General features: G+C 43.4%; 1 protein-coding gene and 1 pseudogene across 1 annotated transcript in view; both read right to left on the reverse strand.

Annotated features, from left to right (window-relative positions):
- The window catches only part of LOC126281942 (tyrosine-protein phosphatase non-receptor type 9), a 769,005-nt gene that overhangs the window by 509,028 nt on the left and 238,973 nt on the right, over positions 1–21,004 (reverse strand). The window lies entirely within an intron of this gene.
- Positions 15,010–15,127, reverse strand: LOC126282713 (5S ribosomal RNA; annotated as a pseudogene).

Raw genomic sequence — 21,004 nt, forward strand, 5'->3', positions numbered from 1 at the left:
CACGCCTAAAACGTTTAAACTTGATTTTCTCGAAAAGGCTTGAGAGTTGCGTCTTCCTGTTCACAAATGTTGAAGTTCTAGTCGTGTCCTACACATCCTTTCAATATGAATCAAATTCATGAGAAGAAGTGTGTACGGCCCTCTTGTTAGAGGCAGAATTACGACCATGCAGGTGATAAAGTTTGAGTCGTATATATGAGAAGACTGTTCAACACAAAAAAGTCAACACGCTATGTGTACATATTAAGGTACCACACATAAAAATACGACCACACAAATGAAGAAAAACATCAGAACTGACACCAGTTACTCCCTGCACATGGGTGATAAAATGGCGCATCAGCTGTAACTTGTAATAAGGAATATATGAAGATCTGTGATCGATTTGATTATTTCTAACTTGCAGCTAGTGCCTGTGAAGTGTTTGTGGAAATTGGAACTCTGTGGAAAGTTCCTATGGGACCAAATTGCTGAGGTCATCGGCCCCTGCCGGCCTTTTGGCCGAGCGGTTCTAGGCGCTAAGTTAGGAACCGCACGACTGCTGCGGTCGCAGGTTCGAATCCTGCCTCGGGCTTGGACGTGTGTGATGTCCTTAGGTTAGTTAAGTTTAAGTAGTTATAAATTCTAGGGGACTGACGACCTCAGATGTTAAGTCCCATAGTCCTCAGAGCCATTTGAATCATTATCGGTCCCTAGGCTTACACACTACTTAATCTAACCGCCTTTCTGCATAAGATCTCCATACTGCCGTCTCCAGAATGTGCTCTGTATCACTACACTGATTCGATCATGAACAACGAACGTTTAAAACAGTGTGCAAAATTAAGTGATTATAATTGAAGCAGCAATGTACTGTTAAGCAATAAAGGCGTATGACAGTAAGTTAAGCGCTCGAGCATTAAAGTAATAACAATATTTACACAAAACCTTCGCTGCTTCTTTCTTGGATTTTAGACAACTTCTGAGAATTTTGTGATTTTTAGTAATCGCGGAGGTTACGACTACTCTTGGCTTCCTTCTGATTAGATTCTGATAATTATTTCAGTGTCTGACAGGCCCTTCAAGGTAGCTAATTTCAGGGCGGATTACATTAATGTCCCTAACGTGAGGCATTTCCCTGAGACAATAACGTGATATCTGTGCTCTTAGATTTTTGTGGGGCAATTGGTGACAGTAATAGCTAATCCCGAGGGCAGTAAGAGCCCTGGGGGGGGGGGGGGGGGCTCTCACCTTGCACCCTCTCCGTGGGAAAATTAATTACCATTTTAGATTTCCTTAAGGCATTCGAACTCGCCGTAACACGCAGGGGATTATCAATCGATTAATTTATAAACTGGGGATGAAGACAGGGATTACATTAGATAATGGAAAAGTTATCTTTAATACTATCGTTTATTAAAACAAAGAACTCTTATAAGAATTCTCCAAAAGCAAAACAATGACATAACAGTGTTGTTACTGGGTGACAGCACCTCAGTCCCGGGAATGGTTTTAAAATTCCCACTGGCTGCATTTTGCTTCGCGCAAATCCCACGAAACTGTATTTTCTGCGGTGTTTTCTGTTTCGTCGTGTGGCCTAAGTTCATCTTTCAATTTTGCAGTAATGAAGAGGATTAGGGAAACATAATTTCTCTTCCGCTCTCTGGCTGTGTGCTTTTGGGGTCCAGCGTTCGGGTACACAAGCAATATTCCCTGTCGATGCAGTCTACTACTGCTGCCGAGCAATGACAGTTAGTACCGTGTCCTGACCTAATTTGCAAAAGGGCTCTTTTTTTACAGTTACTAGATATCTCGAATGTATCCAAATTAATTTATAGTGCAGTATGAATACGGTCCACAGATACCACAAATTTACTGAATGATAACCCTCTGCCGTAATAGTTGACGCTAGTTAGATTAAAAACGTCCTTTTATTTTACATTCACTACAGTACAGCAGCGGCTGGGTAGCCATTTTCAAGTGACTACATTGAAGAACCATCAAATGAACATCTTCGGATTACAGCATTCATCAGATCAAACAACGGTAAAAATGTTGGTAGTTGGTGGAACTTTACAACCAAAGACACGTGTTTCTTGAATAGCGGCGTACTGCTTCTTTATTTCCAAACTTGGAAGATCTGAAAAAATTCCTGAGAACTGCGGAGAACCGTTTGGATGACGCTGACTGTTCTTTCTGGGTATTTTGTCTCTAACACTCATGTGACAAACGTCATGGATTAGCGATATGCACATATACAGATGGCGGTAGTACTGGTACACAAGGCATAAAAGGGCAGTGCACTGGTAGCTGTCACTTGTACTCAGGTGATTTATGTGAATAGGTTTCCGACTCGACTATGGCCGCATTACGGAAATTAACACACTTTGAACAAGGAATGGTAATTGGAGCTAGACATATGGGACATTCCATTTCGGAAATCGTCAGGGAATTCATCATTCTGAGACCCACAATCTCAATAGTGTGCCGAGAATACCAAATTTCAGGCATTACCTCTCACCACGGACGATGCAGTGGCCGACGACTTTCAGTTAACGACCGAGAGCAGCGACGTCGGCGTAGAGTTGTCAATTCTTATAGACAAACAAAGTGTGTGATATAACAGCAGAAATCGGGCTACGGTAGCAGACAAGAAGAGAGTAACTTCGCTGACAGCACGACATCCCTTTATTTTACATTCACTACAGTACAATAACGGCTGAGTAGCCATTTTCAAGTGACTGCATTGCAGAACCATCGTGAGCTCGTAACCGTATCTGCTAGATCACAGACGACGGGAAAACTGTGGCCTGATCAGATGAGTTCCGATTTCAGTTGGTAATAGCTGATGGTAGGATCCGAGTGTGGCGCAGGCCTTATGAAGACATGGACCCAAGTTGTCAACAAGGCACTGTGTAAATTGGAGGGGGCTCCATAATGGTGTGGACTGTGTTTACATGGAATGGACTGGGTCCTCTGGTCCAACTGAACGGATCACGGAGTGGAAATAAATTCGGCTCCTTAGAGACCATCTGCAGCCATTCATGACCTTCATGTTCTCAAACAACGATGCGCCACGTCGCCGGATCTCTGTTGTTCGCTACTGGTCTGAACAACATTCTGGACAATTCGAGCAAATGATCTAGCGAGACAGATTGTCCGACAAAATAGCCATCCCACATTTATGAGGCATAATCGAAAGAGCAGTTCGTGTACAAAATCCTGCATCGGCAACACTTTCGCAATCACGGGCGGCTATAGAGGCGGCATGGCTCAATATTTCTGCTGGGGACTTCCAACGACTCGTGGAGTCCATGCCACATCGAGTTGCTGCACTACGCCCGGATAAAGGAGACCCGACACGATATTAGGAGGTATCCAATGACTTTTGTCACCTCCGTGTAAATTTCTCACTTCTGACAGAGCAGCCACCGCTCAGATATTTACATATTTCTTTAAGAGCACCACAGTTGCTTGACGTTCCAGTCCGAACGCCTACGGGAATCACTAATTTGGGAGTAAGAGTTAATGCACGAAAAACGCTGCATTGAAGCGAGCAGTAAGTTGAGTATTTGGGTCGGACGAAAAGCGTGTCCGGATGACCAAAGTGGTTAACGCAACCGTTCTAGATAGCAGAGCATCCGGTTTCGAGTCCAAATCCAGTAAAAATTTTCAACTTTCACCACCGCATTACCACATGGCCTGTGTGGCCGAAAGTCATGAGTTCCCACCCTCTTTTCCCTTCCTTTCAGCATCCTCTATTTCATATATATGTATCCTCATCAAGTCTTTTGGGAGTTCCAACATCACATTATATACTCTTCATTATGCTAAGATATGTCTGTTAAACTATGCCCTGCTTCTCAACGACTGTTACTACAGTTCCAACTGAAACAGAATCAGAAGTTTTCTCCAAATCTTTGAATCTCACAGAGGTAATTCGTACTGACTGCTGCGTTCTATGACTTGTTCACGATTTGCACTTGGTCCGTTGTCCTATAGCCACTCGCAAGGTCAGTTTGCTCCTTTGCCTTTGCCGATTCTACTAAGCCGTCGGCGTTAATTTTAGTGAATATTTTGTACATTACAGAAAGAAGACTGACGAGTATATAGTTTTTATATGTGTATATCTGCTCCCATTTTTGTCAAGCAGATTAATAAAAGCAGTGTTTGAGTTTTGAGAGAGTATCTTCGTCTGCCAACATTCTATAAGCATTAATTTATCCACAATAACAATGATTGATTTCAGTGACTGTGGAGGGTAATACTTTAAGAAGAAGAGCTTGAATTTTATACATTTATATTTTCATCAATACAACGTCTTTGACTAACTCATTTAAGTATACGCCACCTGCCTCTTTTCCGTAACTTCTAGCATTTATGTCCATAGCAAACACACTTTAAGCTCCGCTGATACACAACTGAAAGCCCGAAAGGCATCTTGGGATAAATAACGTTAAGTAAAATTGTGGTTGCTGTATTTTTATATTACATTAGTCGTATTCCGTGGGTGCCAGAGAGTGGTTTCTGGGATGTGGAAAGAAATCAGGATGATTAACTTAAGTACAGCACAGAGCAACGATTGTTTGTTACTGTATTACACTGTTAAGCTTAATTATATATTAACCAAAAACATTCGGTTTAAGAGTTTGTATGAAGGTTGCCCGACAAAGGTCTTTGATTTAATCTCCACTGCACTATCTACAAGATATTTAATGCACTCTGGTAGGTTACAGAATTTATGTCTACCAATGTATCGCACGCCTTTCTGTAGTAATGTGAAACGCCTGAAATCTTGGTAGAGGTGGTTGTCAGCAGTAGTGATATTCGTGCTTCTCTCCCTCTTTGTGAAAAGGGAAATAGTGGCAATAATAAACGACATTAACGTATGTGTATATTGTGAAACAGCTGTCAAAATTCACACTTTTTAAAAATGTTCTAGAGGTAATATCAGATATAGTTATTATTTCACGCTTACGCAATCTGAAAATAGAATTCCTATAACGAATGTCCTAAGAAAATGATTGCGTATTTCATTAGTGAATGAATAGATGCTGATTAAAATAGGTTCTTCATTTTTAATTTGCATATAGCAGTAATCATGCGTACTGTAATGGTGGCTGAACTAAAGTGAATCATTAAATCTGAGCAGTGGGTTTTCCAGTTCACAATGCCATCTATTTGTACTCCCAAAAACTTGACAGTTCTTAATTCTCGTACTTCATTGTTTGAGAAATTTATTGTTATGGTTTGTAGACTTCAGTGAGAAATACTAAACTGAATGTACAGAGTCTCGTCAAAATTTGATGATAATGAACGATCTGTTGAAGTAGTCGAATATTTCATTAGCTGCCTTTTCCATAAGAGGAATGGCACGACGTCTAATTTCTACACTTCTATCGACTGAAAAGAGTCCAAAGTTTGCGTCTCCTGAAACGCAGGTGGAAGATCATTTATGTATTATGTTTAAGTCTTCTTCTTCATCGTTTTCTGCCATGCATTAGGCCTTTCTCGAGCCTTTGCAGCTACATTCGATCCTTCCCTGTACCTTTCTCTCCGTTATGCTATTTCAATAATAATCACATTGTAAATGAACCTAATAACACTTCAGAATAATGTAATGTATACGTAACTGATATGTACATGATGATGGCAGTACGCTGTCGAAACTCGTCGTGCTAATTAAATATAAGTAAAAAGGTGACTGAAGCAATATAAATTATTTCATAAATTTACAAAAAATCGCAGTCCTGAAAACATTCCTCATAACATGGATAAATTTCAGTTTAAATTTTGTAATTCCCTTTGGCATTACTGGTACTTTGTCTCCAGCGTTACCCTTTGGTACTGAAACACAGTTATCCCCAGGCGTCTTTAGAACCCAGTAGAGTGCAATCTAAGACAAAGAAAAAGAGGCACCACGAAGAAACTATCCTACTGGAACGGCATGGCTCTTAGCAAGCTGTCATTAGTCTTAGCATTTCTTGATAGAGCTGTTGGACATCCTCTGAGCGATATCGTGTCAAATTCTGCCCAACTGCCGCCTTAGATCATCAACAACGCAACGTGGTTAGAGGCCCCTACCCATAATCACCAAAAGTTCGCAACTGGGCAGAGATCGGGCGACTTTGGTGGTCAACGTAGGGTTTGGAAAGCTCGAAGAGAAGCAGCAGAAACTCTCACCATGGTAGGGGCGTGCATTATCCTGCTGAAATGTAAGTCCAGGATGGAGTGTCATGAAGGGCAACAAAATGGGACGCAGAATATCGTCGACGTACCGCTGTGCTGTAAGAGTGCCGCGGATGACAACCAAAGAGGTCTTAGTATGAAAAGAAATGTCACACCACGCCATCACTCCTGGTTGGAGGGCAGTATCGCGGGCGACAGTCAGTATGGTATCCTGCCACTGTCCGGGGCGCCTCCAGACACGACTTCGCTGTCTTCGGCGTCAATTCGATGCGCAACTCATCACTGACGACGACTCTACTTCTGTCAGTGAGATTCCAGGCCGAAGCGTTGGAACATTATGGGCAGGGTCCTGCAACCATCTCGATATACTGACGACCTAACATTAACATCTACATCTACATTTACATGGATACTCTGCAAATCACATTTAAGTGCCTGACAGAGGGTTCACCGAACCACCTTCACAATTCTCTATTATTCCCATCTCTTATACCGCGCGGAAAGAATGAACACTTATATCTTTCCGTATGAGCTCTGATTTCCCTTATTTTATCGTGGTGATCCTTCCTCCCTATGTAGGTCGGTGTCAACAAAATATTTTCGGATTCGGAGGAGAAAGTTGGTAGTTGGAATTTCGTGAGAAGATTCCGTCGTAACGAAAAACGCCTTTCTTTTAACAATTTCCAGCGCAAATCCTGTATCATTTCTGTGACACTCTCTCCCATATTTCGCGATAACACAAAACGTGCTGACTTTCTTTGAACTTTTTCGATGTACTCCGTCAGTCCTATCTCGTAAGGATCCCACACCACGAAACAGTATTCTAAATGAGGACGGTCAAGCGTAGTGTAGCCAGTCTCCTTAGTGGGTCCGTTACATTTTCTAAGTGTCCAGCCAATAAAACGCAGTCTTTGGTTAGCCTTTCTCACAATATTTTCTATGTGTTCCTTCCAATTTAAGTTGTTCGTAATTGTAATACATAGGTATTTAGTTGAATTTACGGCTTTTAGATTAGACTGATTTATCGTGTAACCGAAGTTTAACGAGTTCCTTTTAGCACTCATGTGGATGACCTCACACTTTTCGTTATTTAAGGTCAACTGCCACTTTAGGTACCATTTCGATATTTCTTCTAAATCGTTTTGCAGTTTGTTTTGACCTTCTGATGAATTTATTAGTCGATAAACGACAGCGTCATCTGCTAACAACCTAAGACGGCTGCTCACATTGTCTCCCAAATTGTTTATATAGATAAGGAACAGCAAAGGGCCTATAACACTACCTTGGGGAACGCCAGAAAACACTTCTAATTTACTCGATGACTTTCCGTCAGTTACTACGAACTGTGACCTCTCTTGACAGGAAATCACAAATCCAGTCATATAACAGAAACGATATTCCACAAGCATGCAATTGCAATACAATCCGCTTGTGTGTTACAGTGTCAAAAGCCTTCCGGAAGTGCAGAAATACGGAATCGATCTGAAATCCCTTGTCAATAGAATGCGCGAATTGTATAGGTTTTGGCACGCCTGACATAACTCTACCATCTGGTGAGCAAGATGTATGAGACAGGCGAAATACCCTCAGACTTCAAGAAGAATATAATAATTCCAATCCCAAGGAAAGCAGGTGTTGACAGATGTGGAAATACCGAACTATCAGTTTAATAAGTCACAGCTGCAAAACACTAACACGAATTCTTTAAAGACGAACGGGAAAACTGGTAGAAGCCGACCTCGGGGAAGATCAGTTTGGATTCCGTAGAGGCAATACTGACCCTACGACTTGTCTTAGAAGAAAGATTGAGGAAAGGCAAACCTACGTTTCTAGCATTTGTAGACTTAGAGAAAGCTTTTGATAATGTTGTTTGGATTACTCTCTTTCAAATTCTTAAAGTGGCAGGGGTAAAATACAGGGAGCGAAAGGCTATTTGCAGTTTGTACAGAAACCAGATGGCAGTTATAGGAGTCGAGGGGTATGAAAGGGAAGCAGTGGTTGGGAAGGGAGTGAGACAGGGTTGTAGCCTCTCCCAGATGTTATTCAATCTGTATATTGAGCAAGCAGTGAAGGAAACAAAAGAAAAATTCAGAGTAGGTATTAAAATCCATTGAGAAGAAATAAAAACTTTGAGGTTTGCCGATGAGATCGCGATTCTGTCAGAGACAGCAAAGGACTTGGAAGAGCAGTTGAACGGAATGGACAGTGTCGTGAAAGGAGGATATAAGATGAACATCAACAAAAGAAAAACGAGGGTAATGGAATGTAGTCGAATTAAATCGGGTGATGCTGAGGGAATTAGATTACGAAATGAGACACTTAAAGTAGTAAAGGAGTTTTGCTATTTCGGGAGCAAAATAACTGATGATTGTCGAAGTAGAGAAGATATAAAATGTAGACTGGCAATGGCAAGGAAAGCGTTTCTGAAGAAGAGAAATTTGTTAACATCGAATATAGATTTATGTATCAGGAAGTCGTTTCTGAAAGTATTTGTATGGAGTGTAGCCATGTATGGAAGTGGAACATGGACGATAAATAGTTTGGACAGGAAGAGAATACAAGCTTTCGAAATGTGATGCTACAGAAGAATGCTGAAGATTAGACTGGTAGATCACATAACTAATGAGAAGGTATTCAATAGAATTGGGGAGAAGAGGAGTTTGCGGTACAACTTGACGAGAAGAAGGGACCGGTTGGTAGGACATGTTCTGACACATCAAGGGATCACAAATTTAGTATTGGAGGGTAGCGTGGAGGGTAAAAATCGTAGAGGGAGACCAAGAGATGAATACACTAAGCAGATTCAGAAGGATGTAGGTTGCAGTAGGTAACGGGAGATGAAGAAACTTGCACAGGATAGGGTAGCATGGAGAGCTCCATCAAACCAGTCTCAGGACTGAAGACCACAACAACAACCTCCCCCACGAGCACATCCATCAACTCTGTCAATAAATCCAAAACCAAGCAACTGCTTACATAAGGACCAGAGGTGGACCACCGCGTTACTAACTTGCTCAGTTTGTGAAGGTCTTCAATGATCTAATTTTTGTGGCATTGCAATCATTTGCTGTCTACTCATGTATAATACCTCTACTGATTTCCATCCCATTCGGATAGTTCCTTCGTGGTGCGCTTTTTTTTTTTTTTTTGTCTTAGAGTGTATGTGGTACATGTTTACCGAAAGTAGCAGTGGCCCTAGAGGTCATCCCTGAGGGGTATCTGATGTGATGTACGTATATGCGATTGGTCTTCTGCATGTTGTCAGCTGAAAGTCGCAGGGGAAGTGTTATCAGCTGGGAAATCTCGTCGTCGGGAATCGGCTAGCCGTTTATAGGGAAGTCAGCTAGCCGTGTAATCCATCGCGCCCTTCCTGGGCGCGGCGCTCATTGAGAAGCCCTCGGTGGCGACCGTAGCGAAGCGCCGCCCCTGCACTGTTTCCGGCCGGCTCATTCAAGGAAGCAGGAAATGGATGGGGGCCTGCCGCAGGGGTAGTTAACGGGCCGGGCCTCTCGTGGCCCCAGAACGCGACCACTCCAGCCGCCTCCACAATGCCCGCGCACGAACTCATACGCCGCGTCGCCCTCCAGTGGCCGCGCGCGCTCGTTACCCCAGCACGCGTCGCTACTCACACGCGCTCCCTGCCCAGCCTCGCTAGTCACACACCGAAATCTGCCGCCGGCAAGTAGCGGCGTACGTGCACGCTGGCCCCTAATGCCACCATCGAAGTCGTTAATCCCTTTCAAGAAAATTAAATGATTAGAGCTGCGTTGGGTAACACAAGAAGCTACAAGTTCTCCATTCCAATGGGTTTCGTCGACATCTACAAGGAGCATTTCACAATTACAGAGAAAAAATGATGTAGGAATGTAACAGATTGTAAGGGTAGTTTTATATTAAAATTGCTACACCATGGAGATGACGTGCTACAGCCGCGAAATTTAACCGACAGGAGGAATGCTATGATATGCAAATGATTAGCTTTTCAGAGCATTCACACAAGGTTGGCGCCGGTGGCGACACCTACAACGTCCTGACATGGGGGAAGTTTCCAACCGATTTCTCATACACAAACAGCAGTTGACCTGCGTTGCCTGGTGAAATGTCGTTGTGATGCCTCGTGTAAGGAGGAGAAATGCGTACCATCACGTTTCCGACTCTGATAAAGGTCGGATTGTAGCCTATCGCGATTGCGGTTTATCGTATCGCGACATTGCTGCTCGCGCTGGCCGAGGTCCAGTGACTGTTAGCAGAATATGGAATCGGTGGGTTCAGGAAGGTAATACGGAATGCCTTCAAAAAAAATGGCTCTGAGCACTATGGGACTTAACATCTATGGTCATCAGTCCCCTAGAACTTAGAACTACTTAAACCTAACTAACCTAAGGACAAACACAACACCCAGCCATCACGAGGCAGAGAAAATCCCTGACCCCGCCGGGAATCGAAGCCGGGAACCCGGGCGCGGGAAGCGAGAACGCTACCGCACGACTACGAGATGCGGGCACGGAATGCCTTGCTGGATCCCAACGGCCTCATATCAATAGCAGTCGACATGACAGGCATCTTATCCACATAGCTGTAACGGATCGTGCAGCCACGTCTCGATCCCTGAGTCAACACATGGGGACGTTTGCAAGACAACAACCATCTGCACGAACAGTTCGACGACGTTTGCAGCAGCATGGACTATCAGCTCGGAGACCATGGCTGCGGTTACCCTTGATGCTGCATCACAGACAGGAGCGCCTGCGGTGGTGTACTCAACGACGAACCTGGGTGCACGAATGGCAAAACGTCATTTTTTCGGATGAATGCAGGTTGTGTTTACAGCATCACGATGCTCGCATCCGTGTTTGGCGACATCGCGGTGAACGCACATTGGAAGCGTATATTCGTCATCCCCATACTGGCGTATCACCCGGCGTGATGGTATGAGGTGCCATTGGTTACACGTCTCGGTCATCTCTTGTTCACACTGATGGCACTTTGAACAGCACATTCTCCAGATCTCTCACCAATTGAAAACGTCTGGTCAATGGTTGCCGAGCAACTGGCGCGTCACAATACGCCAGTCACTACTCTTGATGAACGGTGGTATCGTGTTGAAGCTGCATCGGCAACTGTACCTGTGCAAGCCATCCAAGCTCTGTTCGACTCAATGCCCAGGCCTATCAAGGCCGTTATTACGGCCAGAGGTGGTTATTCTGGGTACTGATTTCTCAGGATCTATGCAACCCAATTGCGTGAAAATGTAATCACATGCCAGTTCTAGTATAATATATGTGTCCAATGAATACCCGTTTATCATCTGCATTTCTTCTTGGTGTAGCAGTTTTAATGGCCTGTAGTGTACATCTTCGAGGCATGCCCCGTAAGCACTGCAACACAGAATTTTTCCTCAGCCAGTTTCGATTGAGAAAATGCGGAATTTGTTTTGGGACAGCGTGGAATTTCAAGAACTTCCGCTATGTTGCGCCACTGTACGTTGTTTTGGGACAGCGTGGAATTTCAAGAACTTCCGCTAGGTTGCGCCACTGTACGTAGCCTTCACAATGGCGTCTGCAACGAAAGTGCATTCCAAGCAGAATACTGTTTTTGTGTTCCTTTTGGTGGAAAACACATCGCAGATATTCATAGGCGCTTGCAAAATGTCTACGGAGAGATGTCAGTGAACTAAAGCACAGCGAGTCGTTGGGCGAGACGTGTGTCTTTATTGAAAACTTCGCTGCGCAAACCTGTCCGATCTCCAGCATGTCGGCTGGCTGCACATAGCTGTCTCTCCTGCAATGTCGGAACGTGCTGACACTCTCAATGAAGGATAGACTCCGTGAAAACCAGTAAGTGGATGATGGTTATGTTACTGACGCAGCAAGAAGTTGGCTCCGACGTCGAAAAATAGAGTCGTATCGTGCGGGCGAACAGGCCCTCTTGGTAAGGTGGGTGTAAGGCCGTTGCATTGAACGGAGTTTATGTTGAAAAATAGGGTTTTGTAGCCAAAAGAGTGAGGAATAATATGATGTATTGGGATCCTGAACAAAACTAATCTGAACTAATCTGTTGCGGAAAAAAATGTGCTGCATTACTTATTGCCCACCCTACAGCTAAGTTCCGCAAGCTGCCTTCGGTATGTGGCGGAGGGTACTTTGTGTACCACTGTCATTTCACCGCTTTCCTGTTCGCGGGAAGAACGATTGTCGGTAAGTCTCTGTGTGGGGTCGAATATCTCTAATTTTATCTTCACGTTCTTTTCGCGAGGTATATATGCACTCTTCTTTAGGTTGCACACTGGTGTGGGGTCTTGCCCACTCGTCTCGTATAGGGTGACTAAGGAACGCTGCGTTCTCGGAATGCTATACAACAATTCAAGCAAATAACATTAATAGTTTTTATTAGAAATAAAAAGACTGGCAATACTTAACTTGTATTTACGAGAACGTGTCGCAAGTGATGGGCGACATGCAATATAAATCAGAGTCCTTTGCTATGTACAATGTTTGTGCAAGTCTGGCACACAGTTTGTGGATTACTACTAACTGATAACGTAGCAACCTCGGCTAGGCCGCGTCTAGTCCGGTGCGAATACTCAGAGAATACTGTCCACTAATGTTTGGCCGAGGCAGGCAGGAGAGGCACTTTTATTCACTTCGGGTAGATGCCGCTCCTATCGTGGTGCGTCCTGGTCAGCGCGCTATTGGCTGCGTCCTCTCACCTTCTTCTCTGATCTGCGTTCTTCTTCTTCGTTCCAGCGCTTGTGGTTACGCCAGAACAACTAGGATGAGGTGAAGTATAAACATTGTTTTGTTGATAACGCCAATGCCATAGCTCAAGATGGTAGGCCTGCTTTCAGTTTCCACATTAGCTGAACAAGTTCAGTTATCCGTTCCTGAAAGTGAAAAACGGGCTAAAATGTTTTCCAAAATAATTTTACAGTACGGTGCAAGTTATACGAAACGCGGAGTTCTTAATGAGAAGACAGAACAGTTCAAAATCGGTCAAAGTTCCGCGACCTGCCAGTTGATGTGAAACTCCTTTGCTTGAAACTCGCATTGACGATATCATTCCTGACAATCTAAGTATCACTGATGAACATAAAGCAAAAATTATTTTTCTGACGTTTCGCCAACACGAGTGGCTGGCACTGTCAAAGCTTCACCCTCAATTGCCGGTGGTGAACTGGAGCAGGGCTCGCGGCTGCAGACTATATGTACCTGGCGTGCCAGGTCTGCGGCCGCGAGCTCGGCTCCAGTTCACCACCGGCAATGTAGGGTGAAGCTTTGACAGTGCCAGCCACTCGTGTTGGCGAAACTTCAGAAAAATCATTAGATGAACGTCGGCCGAAGAACCCGAGACAGAAGCCAATAGGCAGTTTGTCAACAAAGCCTTAACAATTTTGTATATATCAAAAAGTTGCAGTAATTGTTGGTACTGTTCACAACGTTACCAGTAACAAGCTTAAGTACAGCAAAACAAGAGCAAGATTGGTCCCTAAAGAGCTAACGCAGCAACACAAGAAACCATTGGAAAACAGGCTGGGAGATACTATCTCATTCTCCGTAAAATTCAGAGCTGACACTCTCGGATTGTTGTTTGTTTCGTCCACTCAGTGAGGCATTGGATGAAATAAAGTTCAGCAACAACGAGAAGGTCAAGAAATCGTGGGGAAGTGGCTCTAACGACAAGACAAAGACATCCTTGCAACAGGAATAAGGAAACTAGTACATCGTTGGGAAGACTGTACTAATTTTGGTGAGGATTATCTTGAGAAGCATTTAAAGACTCATTTTGTAAAAATACAGTTTTTTCCACGACAATTTGTCTGTTTATTTACAGAATGTCCCTCTATATATAGGGTATTCAAAAAACATTTACAAACTGAAATAGCTCATCTGGCATACAACAAGGATCAGTAGTCACATGGGAAAGGGACGTCGCAAACGCCATCCGGGGCTAGTAAATGGCGCTGCAGTTATTTAGTCACAAACTGCAAATGGACACCCACTGTATGAGATGCTCAGTTTTGTACACCGAGGCACGCGCGACATCGACGCTGCATCGAACGGAACACCCTCTCAAAGATACCTGGTTTATCTCGAAGACATCCTGCTGCCGCAAAAATCCTGGCCACTAAGTCCTCCGACATTGTAACAGGTGTTCCATACACAAAGCTCTTCAGATTTCCCGACAGGAAAAAACCGATTGGGGATATTTCGGGTGACCGGCAGCTCCTCTCGCAAGAATACCTCCCTATTAAACAGTTTTCGACGACGCCAGCCCACACGTGACCGTAGCGCTCTCTCGTGACATTTGCGACCCCCCCGTTTTCTATAATTACTGATCCTTGTTGAACGCCCGATGTGCCATGTCACCCTGAAAGGTTTTTTTGAATCACCACGTATATGCTCCGAAAGCCACCTTACGCTGTCCTCACAAGATACTCGTTTGTCACTGTGAATCACGCAAGGCACGGTTTCTATCGTGGTTGGAGCATGCTTTTGAAATGACGCTGTTCATTAACGTGCTCTTCTTCGAGATTTGCGAACACAGCGCTAACCAGCGACAACTGAGGCTGTATCTGGCGTGCAAATCACACAGTTTGCTTTCGAAAATGGACGCGTGTAAAACTGCTACGTTACTAACTAACTAACTAACTAACTCCTCCCAAAGGTACCGCCCGGCCGCCGTGTCATTCTCAGCCCACAGGCGTCACTGGATGCGGATATAGAGGGGCATGTGGTCAGCACACCGCTCTCCCTGCCGTTTGTCAGTTTCCGAGACCGGAGCCGCTACGCTTCAGTCAAGTAGCTCCTCAGTTTGCCTCACAAGAGCTGAGTGCATCCCGCTTGCCAACAGCGCTCGGCAGACCGGATGGTCACCCATCCAAGTGCTACCCCAGCCCGACACCGCTTAACTTCGGTGATCTGACGGGATCCGGTGTTACCACTGCGGCAAGGCCGTTGGCAGCTCTGTTAAAACTCATGTGTATAAGTTGCTGGAAACAGTAACAATGGTAAAAATTCCATCTTCATCTCCATAATTACTCTGTAGTTCAATATTAAATGTTTGCAGAGGGTGCGTAAACCACCAGCAGACTACCGTTCCATCTAGGATAGCACGTGAGAAGCATGAACCTCCAAATCTTTCTGTGCGAGCTCTGATCTCTCGCATTACATCACGTTCGTGGTTTCCACTTATGTATGCTGAAGTTGACCACATTCCTTGCATTCGTAGGAGAAACACGGTGATTAAAATTTCACGAAAAGGTATCGTCGCAACGAAAATGCCTTTGATTTAATGATTGCCACCCAAACTCGCTTATACGTGACAACCTCTTCCCTGCTTCGAGAAAATAAAAAAGAGGTGCTCTTCTTGGAACCTTTTCGATGTCCTCTCTCAATCCCATTTGGTAACGATCACATACCGCGTAGCAATACTCCAAAATAGGAGCACAAAGGACTCGCATTCGTGAGGACGACGGCTCAAAGCTCCGTCCGCACATCCAGATTCAGGTTTTCCGTGATCTCCCAAAATCGCTCCAGGAAAAGGGCACGTCCGATTTCCCTCCCCATCATTTCGTAATCCGTGCTTGCGTTCGGCCTTAATGGCCGCGCTGTCGACGGGACGTTAAGCTTCTATGTCCGTTGCTGAAGACAACGTACAAGTCTAGATTTGGCAATCTCTTTAGTAGCTCTGTTGCCCCTTCTAAATTTCTGCACCTGGAGGTATTATAAGAGGAGTTGTCACGGAGGCAAAAAACTTGAAGCTGATGTCCGCAATGTTAGTTGTCCTAAATATTATTCTCCTGGATGAGTTGTAATAAAAAATGCCATCATACGTCACAAAAAAATATGGGCGTACTAATCACTCTGATCGCAATGTAAAGTGTAAAGGAATTTTTTTTCCATTGTTCTGCTGATAAAACGCAGTATTTGGTTCGCCGTTTCCACAACAATTTCTTTTGTGATGGTTCCAATATAAGGGAGTAAGTGACGAGAGCGACTTAAAAGTGATATTCTCCCTCTGAACAGACACGGAAGTCCCGACGGCATCCACCGACCGCCGTGTTATCCTCAGCTGTTAGGCAGCACTGGAGGCGGAAACGGAAGGGCATGTGCTCAGCACACCGCTCTGCCGGCCGTTGTCAGTTTTCATGGCCGGAGCCGCTGCTTCTCAGTCAAGTAGACCGTCAATTGGCCTCACCAGGGCTCAGTGCACCAGGCTTGCCAATAGCGCTTATCTAAGTGATAGCCAAGCCCGACAGCGCTTAAATTCGCTGATCTGCGCAAGACAGTTGGCAAAAATGATATGACTGCGTTAAAGTTACTTGTGGGAATAAGTCGCTGCGTGTGAGGACTGTGTACCACGGAGAGAAATACTGTCTTAATTCCGTGAGTGTCAGTTCTAAGAAGAACCAGACAATATCGCTTCCGCGATATTCGAATAATTTGTATACCTACGTGCCTCTCACGATCAACCGACTGTGTACTATTTTTGTGTAACAACTGTGATAATGTGTGCCAGAAAAGGGCGTCTGAAGAACGATAGTGGCTGTTGAGTGCCCGGAAAACCGTAACTATATTAGTTCCACGAAAGTGTCAGTGCTTCCTAACCCCATTATCTGTACTTCGAGGAACGAAACCGAAGCCATCCGTCCCGTTCCATTCCGCCGTATATCACGCAACAGTCGTCCGCGCTGATTAGTGGCTCTCGCAGCTATAATCTATTCTCGGTACTGCCGAACGCGGAGGAACTAACGAGGCACCTCGAGGCAAACGGCTCCTGCACTACAAAGCCGACTGGATCCTTTGTTGTAGTACTGGGCGAGATAGAACCAGCCCCATTTGCATTTTCCACAATGTAGTTGCGAGCTAATAACATCCCACGTCTCTAATCCCACCGTTAGTCAGACGTTTCGCGCTTTAGTTATTTGCACCTGTACTCGGAAGGTGCTGCTGTTTCTTAGAAAATGTTTGCAGTACGCTAAGGTGTTTATCTAATTGCGAACTTGGCAGTGAGGAGAAATATAAGTGGGGTAACGTCCGTAAAACCGTATAAAAACCTGTATAATCACTAAAAGAGGGACTAGGACAAATAACTAAAATAAAAAAGAAGAAATTTAAAAAATCATAATTGGAAGAAAAAGGGATAATCTGAGTTTGAGTTTCGATTGTTTGGCTTCTGCTTATATGAAGCCATAGAAGATGCAACAATGCAGGTAAATTTCCTATAAGAGATAGCTTCAAAAGCAGGCCTATGTATACAGGGTGAGTCACAAAAAAAAAAAAAAAAAAAAAAAAAAAAAAAAAAAAAAAAAAAAAAAACTACATACTTTAAGAAATGATACTATTGGTGATTCTGAGCAAAAACCTTCAACCCTATCCGACATACGGCTGTTTGAAAATCACAGGCGTCTGTCGCATGTCCTTCGCCAACAATCACATGCAAATACAGCCAAAGCGATATTATCCTCCGTAGCGTTGTTCTTGCCGACCATTTCAATGCTCACTTCACTTGCGCGGTATTATTGATGACCAACTCATCGGTCCAGTCGTTTCTGATGACCGTCTTAATGGAGCACTTTATCCTGACTTCCTTCAATATATGTACGAGAATACTTGGAGGATACCCCTTGGGCAACACGACGTTGTATGTACTTTCATCACGAGGGAGCTCCTGCACATACCCGTACAGCCAGTGACACGGATCCTGGGCGTTGGATCAGCCCCCGTAGAGTCGTATCTAGGCCACCGAGGTCATACGGTCTTTCTCTATTTGATTACTGTTTGTGGGTTTCGCGTAAAAGCAAAGTCTACAAGCACCGAGTGGACCCAAAGCAGGACTTTTCACTTGTATTTTACATGCGTGTGGTTTAGTACAGAACCTTACGAATGAACTCAGATCAGCAACCCAACATATGCCTACAAGAGCTGCAAAATGTATTGAATTGGCAGTGGACTTTCTGAACATTTTTTGAGGAAATGTACACAATTAAACACACCACCAGATTACAATGTTTCATTTACTATCACCCGCATTTATCCTGTTCGCCACAGTTTTCATTAGTTTGCATGGAAACTATTAGCAACTCCACGTATGTTCATATTACGTTTTTGGTCCAGTATCTCTAATACGATGATCGTCAAAAGTACGTACCTTTGCTCCTGACTGACGCAGCATTTTTTTTTTTTTTAAAGTAGACAGAGTTCGTGACATGCGAAGGAGGCAGGCACCAAAATACATGGAAACTGATTACGAAAGAATACAAAAGACTACAAAACCTAAGTAGCTATGTGAAATAATACAACCAAATGATTTGGACTAAGAAGGTAGTTTAGGGAGTACAAAGAAAATTGAGGTGGTTTCTAAGCTAACAAAAAACCCGTATGAAAAAAATATATTTCCATAAATGCAAAGCTCCAGCATTGCAACACTATTTTTAAATCAGAATGGCTTTTGATTCAAAATACCTTTCGTTAAATATAGCTGTTCAATTAGGTGGAATAGAAATGAAGGAAAGAAAAATAATCAGGAAGGTATTGACACCAAAATTGGAGAATGGGAAAGGGAAATTTAGAGGTAATGAAGAAGTTTATGAAAAAAAAGAACCTAATATCTGACACGATGAGGAAGAGAAGATATTCATGACGAAAAGAGGACTTAAAATGACGTGGATCAAAGAAGGTACAGAAGACCTGAGATAATAGGAAATAAAGAAGAAAGAAATAGGAGCAAGAAAGAGGGTCATAGCTGAAGTAAGAAGTTTCCAGGGCTTCCAGGGGAAGACGACGAAAAAGATGTGCGTAATATGGACATAGTGAAAGGCTGAAAAACTACTGGAAAGAAAGAAAGGAGGAAAAGAAAGACGACGTAAGCTATTTTGTGCGGTCCTTTGTAGACCAAACGAATAACAAAAGAAGTGGTTGTAAACATCACGAGTACAAAGGGCAATTAGTTAATAATTAATCAGTTTATATGAAGAAAACTTCACAACTGCAGAGGTAACATAACCGAAAGTGATACAATGAAGGCTTTTACGGCCGGTGTTCACTTCAGCCGAAAATTCCCGACTGAGAGACCTCTGATACCTGAAGTTTTAACTGGAATAATCGAACATTAAACTATAATCCACCCACCGCGTTTTATGTCTGTATGCGGAAGCTAATCTCAGGAAAACAGTAGGGGGATTTTATACGGTTTTTAGTAACAGACTGATTCACAACGAAGGCTTGTGTGTATAATTGATTAACGCTACGATAGATAAATTTTCCGACCGTAGTTAGTCATGCCCGTGCGAAGCCGGGGCGGACCTGTAGTTAAATCTAAATACGAACACAGTAAACCGCACCAGTCGTTTTTTGAATTATTTGTTTACTCCCATAAATATCTAATGGATATTATTTCCAGTACCGCCGATACCGCCGCAGTAATTAAAAGAATTCGTTTTTCGGCACTAATCGCCAACTATCACTCAAGTTTTTCTATGTGTTTTTCTGTTACAGAACCAGCAGCCAGCGTCACGCTTCGGAAATAAACTATTAACTTTGTTTGCCGCATAATAAATATTTTAAAAAGTGACTAGACGCATTTTTTTCTCTGCTTGTATTCAGTACACAGCCACGGGTCCTAGAATATTCGTGGCAGAAGAGTTTAATGAACTGAATCTATACATCGGTTGAACGAACGTCGCTTAGTCGTTGTACCTGAGCAATAATGGCGGAAAACTGAAAGCCTTTCAAATGCTGTGCAGCATGCATGTTTTATAACAGTTAAAAAAAATCTGAATGCCTAACAGTCGAATTAACAATTGTTGATAATTAATGTTCATTCGTCCGTAAGTCGCCAGATGGGTAACTTTACCGTAACTATGCCTGAAGTCTTAGTAGATAACAAATCAGTACTTTTGTGCGCTATATACTATCTTTGATAAATTTACAAGGAGAATGTAAAAGTTTGAGAATTAATTCTTTTGCCGTAAGCACAGTGTTACTTCTGGTAATAAATAGGACGAGGTAACACCGTGTATGGGATCGCAATTCGAGCCCATAACCCTGTCTTTCGTGGCCAATGCGCTAACACTTGCGGAGTCTGTTCAAAGGTAGTGACATAGCTAGGAGTTGAATTCTATTGGGTGTTCCCTGGAAGATAACCGCATTAAAAATAATGTAGTTCCTCCATCCCTTTGTATAAGTGGCTGACTCGCAGTGGTGACAAGGGATTCCAAGGAACTGAGGTTCACCGAGTGTCTCCCCTGCTTCGAAGGTGTCTACTTCTAGTAGGGATAAAATTCAAATTTAATAAAGTGCATTCTTCATTCGCATCTTTCTCTGTTCTTATTAGCAACGTCAGTTCTACGTGTAGCCTATAAAACTAATGAGAAATCTCTAACAAGATCTCCATCTCATGCAAGTAAACACGTCCAACTTATTAAGCGTCATTAGCACAACTAAAATGAAATGTCTGACTGCTCGAACAACAGGTATCAGTTCCTGACAAAGCCCTACGTGATATCCTATTAATTGCAAATCCAAATCACCGCTCATTATTGGTGAGAAATTACTTCTTCCCGAAGCCGTCAAAAACTGCGAAATAATACACGGAGAAAGGCTGCCGAAAGTCTGAAGTCGTTCCACTCTCATGTAATGCGGCGGTTCGTCGTACTGATGGAATAGGCACCGACAGGTAAAATCAGTTGCTTCCACTTTTCATGATAGCCCAAAATTCGCCCTACAACTTAATGACAATAGTGATATCGTTGATCTTTTACAGCTTCTTGTTTTCGTCCGCTTGTCTTTTGAAAATGAAATGCACGAGAACTTTCTAATTTGTAAAGCACTGGAGG

The sequence above is a fragment of the Schistocerca gregaria genome, chromosome 7 (assembly GCF_023897955.1).
Source record: "Schistocerca gregaria isolate iqSchGreg1 chromosome 7, iqSchGreg1.2, whole genome shotgun sequence".
In the NCBI taxonomy this organism is placed as follows: Eukaryota; Metazoa; Arthropoda; class Insecta; order Orthoptera; family Acrididae; genus Schistocerca; species Schistocerca gregaria.